The sequence below is a fragment of the Chlorocebus sabaeus genome, chromosome 11 (genome assembly GCF_047675955.1).
Source record: "Chlorocebus sabaeus isolate Y175 chromosome 11, mChlSab1.0.hap1, whole genome shotgun sequence".
In the NCBI taxonomy this organism is placed as follows: domain Eukaryota; kingdom Metazoa; phylum Chordata; class Mammalia; order Primates; family Cercopithecidae; genus Chlorocebus; species Chlorocebus sabaeus.
In genome coordinates, this window is record NC_132914.1 from 22,469,920 (window position 1) to 22,478,456 (window position 8,537).

Below are 8,537 nucleotides of genomic sequence, written 5' to 3' on the forward strand. Positions count from 1 at the left end.
ATTGGGGAAGTTCTCCTGGATAATATCCTGAAGAGTGTTTTCCAGCTTGGTTCCACTCTCCCCATCACTTTCAGGTACACCAATCAAACGTAGATTTGATCTTTTCACATAGTACCATATTTCTTAGAGACTTCGTTCATTTATTTTTACTCTTTTTTTTCTAAACTTCTCTTCTCACTTCATTTAATTCCTTTGATCTTCAGTTACTGATACCCTTTCTTCCACTTGATTGAATCAGCTACTGAAGCTTATGCATGTGTCACGTAGTTCCCGTGCCATTGTTTTCAGCTCCATCAGGTCATTTAAGTTCTTCTCTACACTGTTTATTCTAGAGAGCCATTTGTCTAATCTTTTTTCAAGGTTTTTAGCTTCCTTGCAATGGGTTCAAACATCCTCCTTTAGCTTGCAGAAGTTTGTTATTACTGACTTTCTGAAGCCTTTGTTATTACTGACTTTCTGAAGCCTGCTTCTGTCAACTTGTCAAAATCATTCTCCGACCAGCTTTGTTCTGTTGCTGGTGAGGAGCTGTGATCCTTTGGAGGAGAAGGGGTGCTCTGGTTTTTGGAATTTTCAGCTTTTCTGCTCTGGTTTCTCCCCATCTTTGTGGTTTTGTCTACCTCTGGTGTTTGATGATGGTGACCTACAGATGGGATTTTGGTGTGGATGTCCTTTCTGTTTGTTCATTTTCCTTCTAACAGGTCCCTCAGCTGCAGGTCTGTTGGAGTTTGCTGGAGGTCCACTTCAGACCCTGTTTGCCTGAGTGTCAACAGCAGAGGATGCAGAAAAGCAAATACTGCAGGACAGCAAATATTACTGCCTGATCCTTCCTCTGGAAACTTCATTCCAGAGGGACACCCAGCTGTATGAGGTGTCAGTTCACCCCCACTGGGAGGTGTCTCCAAGTTAGGCTACAAGGGGGTCAGGGATCCACTTCAGGAGGCAGTCTGTCCATTCTCAGAGCTCAAACACCATGCTGGGAGAACCACCGCTCTCTTCAGAGCTGTCAGACAGGGACATTTAAGTCTGCAAAAGTTTCTGCTGCCTTTTTTCAACTATGCCCTGCCCCCAGAGGTGGAGTCTACAGAGGCAAGCAGGCCTCCTTGAGCTGCGGTGGGCTCCACCCAGTTCAAGCTTCCTGGCAACTTTGTTTACCTACTCAAGCCTCAGCAATGGTGGACACCCCTCCCCCAGCCAGGCTTGCTGCCTCGCAGTTAGATCTTGGTCCTACGCCCACAGAGCAAGGCTCCGTGGGCGTAGGACCTGCTGAGCCAGGTGTAGGATATAATCTCCTGGTGTGCCGTTTGCTAAGACCATAGGAAAAGTGCAGTGTTTAGGTGGCAGTGTCCAAATTTTCCTGGTACAGTCTGTCATGGCTTCCCTAGGCTAGGAAAGGGAAATCCCCTGACCCCTTGCACTTCCCGGGGAAGATGATGCCTCGCCCTGCTTTGGCTCGCCTTCGTGGGCTGCACCCACTGTCCAACCAGTCCCATTGAGATGAACCAGGAACCTCAGTTGGAAATGCAGAAATCACCCATCTTCTACGTAGATCCCCCTGGGAGCTGCAGACCAGAGCTGTTCCTATTCAGCCACCTTGGAACCATAAATACACTATTGAGCTTACAACATACTCAAAATTAACAAACAGTAAAAAAGTCTTCTTATATATCTATATGGATATTACCTAAATATCATACTTAGGTTTAACGTTGGCTTTTTAATCTCAAAATATGTTCTGTTAATGTATAACTTATTAAAAGACTGCTTGCATCAAGCACTGTGCTAGAAATCTTCTCTCCAATCCCATCACATACTAATATTAGGGATGGAAACAAAGTGTAATAAATTTTTAAATTTTAAGTAAGCAGCTGGCAATGTCTCCTTGCAAAGCCCTTGGGTAATCTATATGTGTTATTTTTGTCACTGTTAAAAATATCCTGTGCATTGTTCTAAGAATTACGTAACTGATTAGAAATGACCATTAAGTTTTCAGCATGACATGAAAGCACCGGCTGTCTAGTGTCAGGTGAGAGTCACAATTTCCAGGTGGCCATCGAGTTTCTCACTGCTATGAGGGTGTGCCAAGCAACCATGAGTGTTTTGGGATGTGAGCGGCCAAATACAATGTCAATAGAACAAACAAGAGATAATCTGGGAAGTGAGTTTTCATCACCTTCTGATTGTTTATTTTATTTTGGGAGAAAAAATTTCTATATTATGAAACCCCTCTACACCTTAGGCTTTTCTACATTTATTAGAAAGTTGCTTTAACCCCACACCATATTCATCTCTGAATAATCTTATCACTTTTATAAAATGTTTAATGAACAATTTGTACAGTGGATCCAAAAGCCATAAATTATAAAAAGTATATCCTAAAATGTTCTCTTGCATCTGCTTAGGTTTTACCATGCTTCCTCCCACCAACCACCACCCCCTTAACTCTAAAAAAGTCTACAGACATTTTTCTGTCTTATAGTTTCTTATTGTTTATACAATAAAATATGAAGTATATTATTTTTCTCCCTCCATTTTTCTGCATGCTACTCTTTTCATGGGCCAATACATCTTTCTGTAATGATATGTCGAGAGCATGCTCATTCTTTTATACAGTGGAGTAGCATGCCATTAAATGAATAAGTATACTTTTTTTTTAACAGTCTTCTATGGATAGACGTTTCCATTGTTTACTGTCTTTTGCTGTTATAAGCAATGTGGTCTGACTGAAGTAGAACATACATCAAGTTGTTCTTGTGCTACTAGTAGGATTAATTCTCAAAAATGGAATTTCTGAGTCAAAAGGCACGAACCTTTTCATTTTGATAGATGTTGCAGAATTCCCATCCATAAAGGTTAGGCTAATTTATGCTCTTTCCAGAAATATATGAGTTTTATTACTCCACAAAAAATGGAGTGTGTTATCAAACATATATATATGTTTCCTATTCTCTTTGGTGAAAAATGGCATATCAGTATATCCTTTTAATTTTCACTTCTTATAAATGGAGTAAAGGATTTTTCACATTTAAGAATCTTTTACATATTTAATAGCAATTTGCTTCATTTTCAATGAATGTCTATTTATCTCTCTGATTTTTTTTATGTGACATTTAAAAAATCAAGGGTGAGGCCAGGTGCATTGGCTCATGCCTATAATCTCAGCACTTTGGGAGGCCGAAGTGGACAGATCACTTGAGGCCAGGAGTTTGAGACCAGCCAGGCCAACATGGTGAAACCTCATCTCTACTAAAAATACAGAAATTAGCTGGGTGTGTTGGCACAGCTTGTAATCCCAGCTACTCAGGAGGCGGAGACAGGAGAATCGCTTGAACCTGGGAGACAGAGGTTGCCAGTGAGCTGAGATTGTAACATTCATGACACTCTATCCTGGGTGACAGAGTGAGACTGTGTCTCAAATAAATAAATAAAAAATAAATAAATCAAGGCCAGGCACAGTGGCTCATGCGTGTAATCCCAGCACTTTTGGAGGCTCAGGAGGGAGGATGGCTTGAACCCAGGAGTTTGAAAGCAGCCTGGGTAACATAGCAAGACCTTATCTCTACACAAGTAAAATTAGCTGGGCATAGTGGTACACACCTGTGGTCCCAGCAACTTGGGAGGTTGAGGTGGGAGAATCACTTGAGCCCTGAAGTTGAGGCTTCAGTGGGTTGTGATCGAGCCACTGCACTCCAGCCTGGGTGGCAAAGTGAAACTTTCTCCAGATTAAATAATAACGATAAATTTAAAAATCTAAGGATTCTTTATACAATATGGAGGCTCATCCTTGGCCTGAAATATGGGTTGATGTCTTTTTCTCCAATTTGTTGTCGTCCTTTGACTTTGCTTGTGTTATGTTTTCAAGTAAGAAGTTCTCTTTTTCAGTGGTTAAATTAAACCAATCCTTTCTTTAATGGCTCTAGATATGGAGACAAAAAGGTCCTCCTAATCTCAAGGTAATAGCAAAAATGTACCATATTTTCTTTTAGAATTTATACAGTTTTTTTTTTCTGCATGTAAATCCTTGATCTATTTAGATTTGTCCTGGTTTAGGGTATGAGGTGTGTATATTACATTTTTTTTCTAGTCATGCATTTGTGTTATTTATAATCATTTCCACTTAAATCCTGTCTTTTAAATTGTCTCCATGAAATGTCTCTCAGTTCACAAAGACTGACTTTTCAGAAACCCTAGGCACTTGGAATTTTACTACTATGCTGGTTTTATAATAATAATGTATGAGTGTAGGGCTTGACAACTTATAAAGACATTTTCTACATATTATTTCATTTATATCCTTACTTATTACATTTTTAAAGTAAAGAATCTGACATTCTGATCACATGGATTTGGAGAAAAAGAGCTATGCCATTAGAAATGTAACTTTTAGGCCGGGCGCGGTGGCTCAAGCCTGTAATCCCAGCACTTTGGGAGGCCGAGACGGGCGGATCACGAGGTCAGGAGATCGAGACCATCCTGGCTAACAGGGTGAAACCCCGTCTCTACTAAAAAATACAAAAAACTAGCCGGGCTAGGTGGCGGGCGCCTGTAGTCCCAGCTACTCGGGAGGCTGAGGCAGGAGAATGGCGTAAACCCGGGAGGCGGAGCTTGCAGTGAGCAGAGATCCGGCCACCGCACTCCAGCCTGGGTGACAGAGCGAGACTCCCTCTCAAAAAATATAAAAAATAAAAAAAATAAAAAAAAAAAAGAAATGTAACTTTTGAGCACAAGTATAGAGCTCTGTCTCCTATACTAAACTTACAAATGCCATGTTGGTACACATAGTAGGCCATTCTTGCATTGCTATAAAGAAATACCTGAGACTGGGTAATGTACAAAGAAAAGAGGTTTAATTGGCTCACAGTTCTGCAGGCTTTACAGGAAGCATGGTGTTGGCATCTGCTCGGCTTCTGGGGAGGCCTCAGGAAGCTTATAATCACGGTGGAAGGCAATGTGGAAGGAGACATGTCACATGGCCAGAGAAGGAGCAAGACAGAGAGTGGCAGGGGGAGGTGTCACATACTTTTAAATGGCCAAATCTTATGTGAACTCAGAGCAAAAGCTCACTTATCACCAAGGGGATGGCCCAAGCTATTCATAAGGGATCTGACCCTGTGATGTAATCACCTCCCAGCAGACCCCACCTCTAACATTGGAGATTATATATATTTCAGCATTAGATTTGGGTGGAGACGAATATCCAAATTATAGTGACATTAATATGTTTTGTTGTTGTGAAGACCTGGACTATGTTCGCTATCTTCCCACCATAACAACTAGAAGAGTTACTTATACCAGACAGATACTCAATAAGCATTTGTTTGTTGGCTAATTTAATGTGTTATGGCTTCCTCTAATAATTGTCTGCTTAATTTTACTCATATAGAACTCTTTGTTCCAAAATGGGATAAGAATTCCTGCTTTCTATTCATCTCTCAGTTTTCTAATGCAATGACTAGTATTTCTATGTGGGAGCTCCAATAATAACAGGAATCAGGTTGAGCCAGATAGTAGAATGGAAAAGATAGAGATTTTCCCTTGAAAGGCCCACATTACACCTAAAAACACTTCACTGTGTCAGAACCCAGATATAACTGGAAGCATTTGTTATATTGCTGTTGGAAGACACTGATGCCAGGCAGTAAAACAGGTCATGGAAAAGACTACTGATTTGGTGTCAGGATTTGAGAATTCCAGTTCCAGCTAACCTGGAGAGATGACATCTATCTATCTATCTATCTATCTATCTATCTATCTATCTATCTATCTTTAAAAATCACCCAGTTCTATTTCCCCTCCAATGTCTGGAAATGCCTTTAATTTTTTCTGGGATTCATCCCTTCCACTACTCTCAATTCATGGGCTTTGACTCCAGAAAAAACAAAGTCATCTATCAATGACAGCAGTACATTGCTCAGGCCATTGAGATAGGTTCAATGATGTACATCTTATTCAGTCAGAGCCAGTAAGATGCAGTGAGATGTTTTCTGGAGTTTCTAGGAAAGAAGAGGACAGTTTTCTATTAGATCTGAACAAGAGAAGATACAATTTGGGAGTTGCTATAGACAATTTGCTACTGTATAGAACCTAGAATTAAATAAATGTACAGAGGAAAAAAGTTTTAAAAAAAGAGTTAGAAGAAAACTGCATACTTCTGACTACATCGATTTTTTACCCTTGAATACGGTGTTGGTTAATGTGAGTTCCATTCCTAAGCTTTTCAGCTAGTTGTACCAAGAAATTCCACCTTTCTTTGTTTTAGCCACTTTGCTGGAATACTCAGCAATAGGCCCACAAAAGTACTTGGGTATCGGTTTCTCTTCTGTAAAATAGCTTGGACAAAAGTCACTTCCAGTTGTAAAATCATATGAGATCAAAGTACCTTTATGGATGAACTATCAATGTCTGTCACCTTCAGTACATCGTTTTTGCATTTTGGATATTGACCCAGGGAATATCTGGATCCATGTATTGACTAGTCAGGTGTTACTAGGCCTCTGCTCTATTCCTAAGGAATGTTATTAATTCCATTTTTCATGTTGCCCCAGATGATAAGAAAATAACAAAAGTGCTCCAACTGAATGTGTGAGGATTCAAGACTTTTTTTTTCTTGTTTTTATAGCATCTTATTTTGTTATTTATCATTCAAGTATATGTCCTCAGTTAGATAAAAAGTTACCTAACAGGTGTTGTGCCGTATAGTTGGAGACTACATCATTTAGAATTAATTGGTTAGCTGAGACAGATACCTAAAATGACAGTGATAGGAGTTTATTTTCTCCTAATACAAAAAGCAATTAGGAGGCAGACAGTCAATAGCTGGTACAGGCAGCTGCATGCAAACTGACAGCCCAGCCTTCTTCCAGCTCTTGGCTCTGCCATCCCAAGGGTTCTGCATTTCTGTCCATGGTCCAGGATAGCTGATACATTTGAGATTGTGGTCTTCCCATTATTTTGGCATTCAAATGTCTTTTCTTTTGTATGATGGTAGAAAATGGGTAGTTTTTTCTCCACGTGTTTATTTGGCAAAATGAAAAGTTGGCAAACTTGTTCATGCTTCCTAACCTATGCATGTGTCTATTCCCCCTTTTAAACAAAGTTTAAACAATTCTAAACTGATCCATGAAATTCAAGGTTGGAAATTATTGGCTTATTGTAAATTCAACATTCACATAGAAACTGAAACAATGAACTAGAAGCATATGCTAAATTAACCCTCCTCCTTACATCTAGATATGATCATCATACCAACAGATTAACTGGAAATGTATGAAAAAGGAATTTAATAACTGTGGCCATCTCCCTTTCTGTAATATAGAAATAACAGTAGCCGCATAATATGCTGGAGCATTAAAGAATATCAGTGTTATTCTAAAAAGATATAAAAATTTGACAGTAAGTTTTTCTGCATTATAGTACACTGTGCTTGAGAAAGGATTTTTTTTTCCCCAAGATGGGGTCTCGTTCTGTTGCCAGACTGGAGTGCAATGGCACGATCTCGGCTCACTGCAACCTCTGCCTACTGGGTTCCAGAGATTCTCCTGCCTTAGCCTCCCGAGTAGCTGGGACTATAGGTGCGTGCCACCGCACCCGGCTAAGTCATTCTAGTAGAGATGAGGTTTCACCATGTTGGCCAGGATGGTCTCGATCTCTTGACCTCATATCCACCCACCTCTGCCTCCCAAATTGCTGGGATTACAGGCGTGAGCCACTGCGCCCGGCCAAGAGAAAGGATTTTAAACGTAATTGCATAGGTTGAATCCTGGTACTGTTATTCAGTTGCTATTATCTGAGTGTCTCAGTTTCCTCATCTGTAAAATAAGGATACACACTTTAGATCAGTGGTTCTCAATCAGGGGTGATTCTCGTCACCCCCTCCCAGGGGACATTTGGCAAGGTCTGCAGACATGTTTGGTTACACCTTGTGGGCAGGGGTGTGTGACTGGCATCAGCTGGGTAGATCAGGGATGCTGCTAAACAGCCTACAATGTGCAGTTCAGCCTCCACTATACAGAAACATTCAGCCCAAAATGTCAATAGTGTTGAGGTTAAGAAGCACTACCTTATAGAACAGTTGGGATGATTTAGATAAGTTAACATCTATGAAGCACTTGGAACAGTAAGCGCTACTTAAATGTTAGCTACCATGATGACCAAGCTATGTGCTAAGAGTTTTACATAATTTTCTCATTTAAACAACCCATAATGAAGAGGTATTGTTATCATCACTGTCTTATAGGTGACGAAAATGAGAATTAGGAGTGATTAAGTAGTTAACTTGATTAAGATCACAGTTAATCAATGATAAGGCCAGCACTCAAGTCCAGGTTTATATGGCACCAAAAACCATGTTTTAAACACTACTTAAATTGACCCCTACATAACATGTAAATTTGTAACACCGTTAAAGGAAGTCTACCTAAGTTTCCCTGTAAATTCACGTTATGCTATCTCCAAGTAGCCAGAATCGGAATAATCCAGACCAAACTTTCATTTTCCTTCACTGTGAAATAGAACTAATTCTAACAAAATTTCCAGTTTAG